This window comes from Zeugodacus cucurbitae, chromosome 4 (genome assembly GCF_028554725.1).
Source record: "Zeugodacus cucurbitae isolate PBARC_wt_2022May chromosome 4, idZeuCucr1.2, whole genome shotgun sequence".
NCBI lineage: Eukaryota > Metazoa > Arthropoda > Insecta > Diptera > Tephritidae > Zeugodacus > Zeugodacus cucurbitae.
Window position 1 is genome coordinate 40,243,977 of NC_071669.1, and position 9,374 is coordinate 40,253,350.

General features: G+C 35.0%; 1 protein-coding gene across 1 annotated transcript in view; it reads right to left on the reverse strand.

Moving 5' to 3' along the window:
• The window catches only part of LOC105214909 (putative mediator of RNA polymerase II transcription subunit 26), a 42,919-nt gene extending 34,647 nt beyond the window's left edge, over positions 1 to 8,272 (reverse strand). Inside the window, exon 1 of the mRNA XM_054229221.1 lies at positions 7,874 to 8,272. The gene's annotated coding sequence lies outside the window, so the exon portion shown is untranslated. The remainder of the gene's footprint in view (positions 1 to 7,873) is intronic.
• Positions 8,273 to 9,374: the final 1,102 nt, after the last annotated feature.

Here is a 9,374-nt window from a genome sequence, read left to right on the forward strand (position 1 = left end):
AGTCACCCGAGCGAATGCGCCTGCGCTTGGTGGGCAATGTGGCACAGTGCTGGTCTGCATGTGAAAATTTCCACTTTCAAGTGAAAGGCGTACCGTATCGAAGTGCAGTGAGTGAAATGTCGGCTGCGCGCTCGCCGACTCTTTCAGCCATGCACTCTTATTTGCACTCCCAACTGCTGGCTGTGAACTTTGTGGAAACACAATTTGTGGAAGACAAGAGATAAAAGACTTTTTGTAAACAAATTTTTACAATATTCCTACACAACATGCATGCACATGTTTATCGGTGTGCCTGCAGTTATATTTGGCCGAAAGCTTTTAAATAATGTTTTATAGTTACAAGCCGTTCGATTTTAATTTGTTTCGTGCAGTGAAAATAAGTAAAAGAAGAAAAAAAAACATGTTTTAATTTAATTTGATTCTCTTTCTTTACTTTCTTGTTTTCTTTTGCTTTTCAACAACGAATTTAGTACTTCTTAGGCAATTTATTGGAAAACAAAAACATAAATTTTGTGATGGATTACACGACGTTACATACATACGTACACTTCATTTGATATTTACGTGTATATGTTTGTATGTATATTACCTATGTATGTGTATGTACATGTTGATGATACGTTTTGGCACACATTCTTTGCTTTTTATTACCCTTTAGCTTATAGGTTTCTCTGTGCAATTAAATGCGTGTTAAATTTGTAGTTAATCGAAAACATAAACAATTAGAAAATTATGAATTGCTTTTTATGTCATCTATGTATGTATATATATATATATGTATGTCTTACACCTTGAAGATTTTCTAGTGGCGCTTCTTACTTTACAGGCCTTTTTACATCACTCTTTAATTGCCCTCCCTTATTTGCTTTTTCGGATATTTTAGCTTTAGAAATTTTTCTCTCTCGTTTTTACATTCTTTATAGTTTACAACATTAAATTCTAAATAAATAAGAGAATGTACCAAAATAAGATTTAGGCATTTTAGAGTCTAATTATGGTATTTGCCTTCAATTGCAATTCTCGCTATTGATTTATTCAAAAAATACACTCCCAGGAATTAGACAAAACAGAAGACTAAAGCTAAGAAGCTGAAACGATTATTTTATTTTAGTTATTTTATTATTTTATTTTATTTTAATTTTTTATTTTTTTATTTTATTTCATTTTACATATGTATTTTATTTTATTTTATTTTATTTTATTTTATTTTATTTTATTTTATTTTATTTTATTTTATTTTATTTTATTTTATTTTATTTTATTTTATGTCTAAAATATATTTTTATAAAATAAAGATTAAATCAATGGACACCGTTAAATCGATATATAGTTATTCGTTAGTATATTAACACCACTCTAACGCTCCTTTGGGTGTCTTATAATAGCATATAATTTGGAAAGTACTCAATCTACAGCAATTTGTGACACTTATATAAACACAACTTTTAATGTTTAAAAATATATGTACATATGTATACTATTGGCAACAGCTGAACTAATTGAAGTCCAAAATAGCAGTGGCAAGAAAACGAAGTGCCACTAAAAAGTGAAAAAGTACTATTTTAATTATTTGCTTAAAATGTGTTGCAAGTTAGTCAATGAATCGCTGCAAGTCACTGACAAACTATTTTATTTTTTTTTAGTTTTTTGGTTCGGTAGAAAGAAAGCAGACGAAAATGCTGCGCTTGCGGTAACAGTAACAATAGCAGCAACAGTAGAAAGTTGGAAAGTGTATGCAGCTAATTTTTACCGAAAAAATACAATTAATAAATTATTGAAAATTGTTGTTGTTGTGTTCTACTTCAATAGTCAGCATCGTAGTGTTTACTTGCTATTAAGTTAAGCCCTTTGTCCATTTAGATGAATGTACAATAAGTATGCATATGAAGAACGGACAAGATACAACAACTGTACGATATGCTTTTGTAATATGTCATGTGTTGGCAGCTTAAATAAAATGTAAATAACGATAGATACATAATGATAACTTCGAAAATATTTTATATATATGTACATATAAGTGTATGCATATGTATATATTATATAAGTATTTATGTATTTATCATAAAAATTAGTCCAATTTATGTTTTTTCTTGTAATTTTTTATCAATCATTTTACTATAAATGAAATTATTATACAGTATGTCAAGAAACAGTTTACACATTGAAAATAAATACACTTTTTCACTTTCCGCAGCAAAATTTTTTACTTTTTACTTCAGTTCAACAAATTTTTTGAATCAGGGATGGTTACTTACAGTATGTCAAGAGATGTGATGCAAAAAAAGCTGCGAAAGCAATGAAAAAACCAACCAAGAACAACGAAAAACAAAAATCATTCAATTTTGTTAGTGTCAAGAAAAACTTTACACACTTCGATTATTTTACTTGTTAAGCACGTGTTATACAGTTAACCGTACTTCACCGTTAGATATTCTTCGCAAAGGCATTTACAATGAATTTGTCAATTAGTTGGTGATTAATTTTTGATTTTTTTCATACCTGAAGTACCTATTATTGTCTTTTTAATAATCCATGCAAAGGGTTTAGTTTGAAGAGGTCCAACTATTGCCCCATAATCCCCAATGCTGTAAAAACGTTTGAGATCTAACAGCAATGTCTTCTTTTACCCTCTAAATAGTGTATAATGGCTAAAATTGATCGGAAAATATGGAAATACAAGAACCAAAGCCAGAAAAAGGCCCTAAATTATAAATAAGTGGACATGTACAGTGCTTAATGTCTCGAAAACTTGAGCAAATTTCAAAAATTTCGATCAGTGTTCTTGCGAAAGAGTTCTAGGAAGAGTGCAATATTCAGATTTCTCATGAAATTGCGCGACAAAACATGCCACGTGCTTAACAAGTAAAATAATCGAAGTGTGTAAAGTTTTTCTTGACACTAACAAAATTGAATGATTTTTGTTTTTTGTTGTTCTTGGCTGGTTTTTTCATTGCTTTCGCAGCTTTTTTGCATCACATCTCTTGAAATACTGTAAGTAACCATCCCTGATTCAAAAAATATGTTGAACTGAAGTAAAAAGTAAAAAAATTTTGCTGCGGAAAGTGAAAAAGTGTATTTATTTTCAATGTGTAAACTATTTCTTGACATACTGTACATATTTGACAAAATTGCTGGTCGTTACCGTTACACCGTAGCATGCATTCCCAAGCCATTTTTGTTAAAGAATTTTAAAAATGTTGTTCTGATAATATTGTTCACGATTCAAGAAAGTAACGGTTTTAATTCCATTACTTAGTATGCTTCATACCAAAAACAAAAAAAATTATGCTGAAGCTTTATAAACAGTTTTGAAGAGCTTTCAGATGTACATCACAGTAATGTCGTTTTCGATAAATAGACGTTGTTCAAGTTATACCCAAAAGCTTTTAAGCAAGAATTTAATTTAAAAAATGAAAAAGTTTGTTAAAAGCTTTTTTGCAAAAAGCTCTCAAAAATTATTAACTACCCTTTAGGTCGTCAAATTGATGCTTTTTTGAGAAATAACCGTTGGTAGGGTAATACCTAGAAGCTTTCAAGTCTCGTGAATTCTTTCAGGTTAAAATGTTAACTGCCTTTTTAAAACGTTGATATAAAAAGTTCTCAGAAATTACTAAGATCAATAATAACACAACTGTGACAGGGAATTAATATTGGACGCATTCTCCACTCAAAAACGTTAATCAAGCTTCGTTGTTATCTAAGCTATTAGAAGTTATAAAGCGCGCTTAAAATCACTTATGTAGAAGTGACCTTAACTCAACCTCTGTCAAAAAACATATATTCAATTGCGAAATAATTTAAAAGAACTTTAAGAACTAAGATAATAGAAAAATATTATAAGTCAATTTCGCTGAAATTTTATTAGTGATATAAGCTAACTGTATTTATTAGAGTATTGCCACAAAGCTTCTTCTTTTTTCAAAAACTTTTATCCAACAGTATTCGAAACAAGTACGGGAAGGCAACATGTCATTGCCATTAAGGCATAAATATGAAGCGTTTAAATATTTCTTTTTTTTGCGTTTTCTTTTTCAAGCAGTGTCTTTTGTCTACAGGAAAACCACAGACAGCACAGACGCACAATCATTTGGTGGTTATTTTCTGGTTGTCGTGTTGCTGCTCGTGAGTCGGCTACAGAATATATTTTTAATGGAAGCTGTCAAAAAGCACAACTGCTGCCACAACGGCCTGGCTACACAAGTACCACAAATGCAAATCAACGGCGTAGAATGCGAGGAATGCCTTATGACCAAAGTAATGACCAGACGAACTGACAGATCGATGAATTGCAATGCAATGTAGCCACACATAGACACTCCAATCTATACATACGTAAACGTGCTAAAATGGACGCTGTACGACGCTGGAGTGGCAGTACGAGAGTGCGCTTTGCGCATGCGTGATCGGTGGCAGGAAGGGTGCCTTGGCCACAAATTGTAGAACAGCTAAGCAAACGAATATCCATACTGAGTAGGTAGGTGGACAGATCGAATGGAGTGCTGCCGTGTGTTATCGACTCACAAGCGGGATACGCTCACAGTTTAGCACTTAAACCGCATTTCGAATGTAAGGCAATTGCAGACGAAGACAAAGGTGAGCCAGCGAACCAATCTATGTTTGTGTGTATGTAAATGTGTGCTTGCATTTTGGCTGGCGAGTCCCCAGCAAGCAAAATGGCAAAGAGACAGACAAATCGTCGAGTGCAAAAGGTGTGTTGCACAAATAAGCTGATAGAAAAGGTGGATCTTAACTTGAGTTGATGGCCAGCGTGTAACTGGTTGGCGAAATGCTTATGTAGTCGATCGGCCGCTCGATTCCTTATATGATTGCTCGCTGCTTAGGAAACTCACTATTTGTTGAATTTAATGAATTGCCAGCATGTTCACCAGTCAGCCAGCCAGCCAACGATCCACACATACACCCGTGCATTCGAAGAGCTGGTGCATGGCTGACTAACTGACTGACCCGTCTGTCTTTACGGCTGACTAAATAAACAGCACAACATTAGAGCTGAATTTTCTAACTTACTCGCATGTGTTGCCAGCCGGTATTTTTAGTGTGGTATATGTGATTTGCCGACACCGTTAGGTGGCCAATATGGCAATGACGCTGGCTATGTGCAACATCCCAAGCGGTTACCTTGGCTTTGGCTTGCAGTGTGGTTAGTTATGGCATTCTCTCGCTGCTGGTGGCAATGTAATATATTTTTGATGCGTCTAAATTTGCTGCATAGAAGTGGCATTCCAGAGAGTTAGTATGTACAGAATGCCGTAAATATAGCACTTTAGATATAAAGCCAATATAGTTGGCTGTCAGTTTTCTAACTAATTTCTATAACAATAAAATAATCCACTAATTCTAGCGGTAAATTTATACCAAAAAATAAAAACAAAAACAAATTGTGGAAATATAAAATTACCGGACAGTCATTCAACAAGTCAGTCAACCAGTTGGCCAAGCATAGCCACCAGCACTTTCAACGAAACCTCAAGCGACACACATATTAGCGCTTTATTGGCGATAGTGGTGGTTGTGGCATCTGACCCTTAGCAAAGAACCGCAATACTCGAAAAACCAACTGACAAACATAGTGACAGGCGCACTGGCAGTTGCTTAGGCATGTATACACACACACTCATATATGTACGGATATATATATGAGTGTAGCTGGTCTAACCACTTTCCAAAAGTAGCTGTGGATTTTACTCAAACTACTCAAACATACTATTACCACAGCAACTACATATTTCAGCTGCACTATACATAAAGCTTTTACTAAATACAGTTTTGCATGTCTTGCATTGGCGCTGCGATGCAAGCAGCATTTTGCTTCGCCACAATGCCAACTCCACCGCTCCATTCGCATGCCATTCTAAGGAAATGTGCATATTTAGCTGGTAAGACACGAAAATTAAAACCGAAATCTGCGCATCGCAGTTATGGACCAAAACGTGTAAGGTGAAATGACGAGTGTGAACGATTCTTGAACTACGCCTATGTCTGCAGTCAAAGGTGCGCATGCGTACATACCAATTTTTGACTTGAAAAATATATATGCAAATTTATAAATATATGTGAGATAAACTTTTAATTAGCTGCATTTTACAGGAAGATCTAGAATAATATATACATATATACAGATACAAAAATATTTACTTCTATCCTGCGTCACAGTGAGATGCTGCAAATCTACTACCTGAGCTGTCAATATTACACCTTTTCCTAAGGGAACGCTCAAAAAATGCAGTTTTAGATAAAAATATCAAAAATGCCGTAAAATAATTTTGGCTGACAATCTAGAGATTTCTAATGAATATTTTGAGCATATTCATCATGAATATTTGGGTATGCGTAAGCTCTGTTAAATGAGGTTAGACTCGCGTGCAATCCACCGATTGGCAAATCAATGAACACGACCTTTGAATTGTTTCCGCATCCATCGCAATCTCCCTAAATGGTCTCAATGAGTTTTTCCTGCCCTGAAATTTCATAAAGATCTAACCGAGCCTAGGACCCATTTTAGGGCAATCAACAAACTGTAAAAATAGTTTCGAAAAGTTCAATTGACGGGCGGCAATATATAATTGATGAGTTTGCGGAGATGGCATTTTTTGGTTTTGCGTGTTCAGAAACAAACTCTTGGGATTTACAGGGTTTTTACATAAATTAAGAATTTCATATATTGAAATAATTAAATTAACGCTATTTTTTATAAGAAAATAAACTTTTTAAATCTTAATTCAAAAACATTTTATTTACTACATCAACTACTTATTACTTATTTTCCATTGAAGACAATTTGTTTCATGTAATAAATAGTTCATTTAATTTTTTCCTCATTTAAATAATTGGAATCAACTTTCAAAACCCTCTCAATGTAGAATTCAATCTTTATTTGTTATTTTGTTCTGTACTATATAAGTTAGTGTTACTAATGATAATATATATTATATTTTCAATTTCAGAATTAAAAAAATGGAGTTGATTAATTACATTATACGGCAAAATCGACATTTTCTAAGTAAAAAATTGCATTCTCCGATTTTCGAAATTAGCCTCCAAAAATGAAATATTGGGTTTCAAAGTTCGAAAAGGGGGGGAAAATATACATATTCTTCTTAATTCAATGGTGTATAATTTTTTCCGCCAAACTTATATGACAGATGCTAAGAGGTGTCCAGAATTTTTCAATACATACAATATTTATTTTTTTTCGAAAATCTAAGTTTTACCCTATATATATAAGTTTATATGTTATATAAGCTTGACCGAAAGTTTATACTCCATAAATTAAGAGGAAAATGGAGAATATATACCTATTTCGGATTTTTTATTGACTGCATCTTATATTTAATAATAATTATTTTAAAAAAGTATTCTTTCGAAGTTCGAAACCAAATATTTCGAGGTTTGGAACTAACTTCGGAAATTCGAGAAATCAATTTATACTGATGTCTCAATCTCCCGGTAAAATTAATTTGGTCCAATAATCAGAAAAAAGAGTAAATGTTTCCGTATGCATTTCAATTACTTTAATCCGTATTTATTACAATCGCCAACAATATTTTCCTCGTTTATGGGCGACAAAAAATTAGTCCTGTGATTTCAAAATTGCTGATGAACTCAAAACGTTTTCGAGTTTACATATATATGTATATATATTTGGTTTTCATTGTCCTTTATGTTTCTTTAAAATGGTTTTATAATAACTAAATAATGAAGGCTTTGAAAACGATTGAGACTTCTTTTTGAGCGGAATACACACAGTATTAGAGTCTGTTACTTTTTATGGTTCTGTGCTGATTCCATCATTATTTTTACTGAACACAGTTACTAAACACAATGATCCACAAAAATGCTAGAAACTTACGGCACGCAAAACTGCAATCGGTCTTTCTGCACACGAATTTCGTTAGCGTTTTCGTTGTAACTTTTTATATTGCGAATATCACTAACAAATTTCAAAACCGCGTTATCTCCATTCGCACCGAAAAATTCGCACTAAATTCACTGATCCAAGAAGTTTACTTTCAAACACAAATATATTTTTTTTTACTTTCGCAAGTGTACACGATCTTGCACCAAGGAAATATAAAGCTTCGATTGAGTCAAAATTTTTCCAAACGAAATTATTGCGAAATTTCAATAGAAATATTTGATTTTCTTATTTGTTTTTCAAATCATCTAGATGTGCGTGCACGTTACAACAAACATACTTGTAATGTATGTGAAAATGTCCCAATGCGTTAACACGTCCGATCGATATGATGGTCAGCAGCAAACTGAAGAAGAGCCAACCATCAACGGATTTAAGAACGGCTTTGTTGGAGCTGGAGACTGTCGGCTGGCTGGCTAGCTGGGTGGATGGCTATTTGGCTGAAGAAGATGCCACACCAAGGCAACGGCAAAGCAGCAGTCCACTAAGCCGTGCCGGTAGCGGCAGCGGCAGCGACAACAACAACAGCAAAACGAAATTCGACAAACCATTGAGCAAATAAAAGAAAACAAAACACAGGCGCTGAGTAACAATGAAGGGGGCAACAACAGCAACGCTGAGTACTGTAAAAGCCGCCTAGCGAACGGTGGCGCCAATCGACTTCAAATTCACAGTCACAGTCAAGAGACACAGCCGCAGCCAGAGTCAGATTCAGAGTCAGAGTCAAAGTCATGGTCGTAGCGGCCGTCAGCGCTGCACTCACCACTCACTCATGAGCGCGCGGCCAGCTAAAGTTCAAAGCGACGACGGCAGCGCCGCAAGCAGCAAAACAAAAGCGACGACCACAGCTGCGGCAGCAACAAGTCGATAGCACAGAAAGCGAAGAAAGAGGTGGAAGCGTGCGCAAAAAAGTAAGTCAAAAGCGAAGAGAAAGAAAGAAAAGCGGAGTGGGTACAAAGAAATACCAGCACTCACAGGTGCATACATACAAACACACACACATGCAAGAATACTGTTGTGAGATCCGAATGAGGTAGTGAAGGAAGCGGAATATCGATCAGCAAACGCTGTTGAGGATGAGGAAACAGCAGCGAGCCAACAGAGAGTGTTTTGAGTCGAATAGCAAGAAATATTCAGTTGTTGCCGCCGTTGTTGGTTTTGCTGTTAATAGTTGGTGCCGTCGTTTATGCTGTTGTTGCTGCTGGTGGCGCTGCTGCTGCTTTGGCCGTTGGTTAGTTGCTGGCTGTTAGCTGTTTGCGGTTGGCTTAGTTTGGTCGTCTTCGTTGGCTCGGAGCGTTGTGATGGCGGTTTGCTGCGCGTATGCTTAATTTGCCAAGCAAGTGCAGACGAACTGAGCAATGCACACAAGCGCGTGCATCTGCACATATGTTGGTTTGTATGAATATGGCAACTTACCTTTTGACGTACGTACACA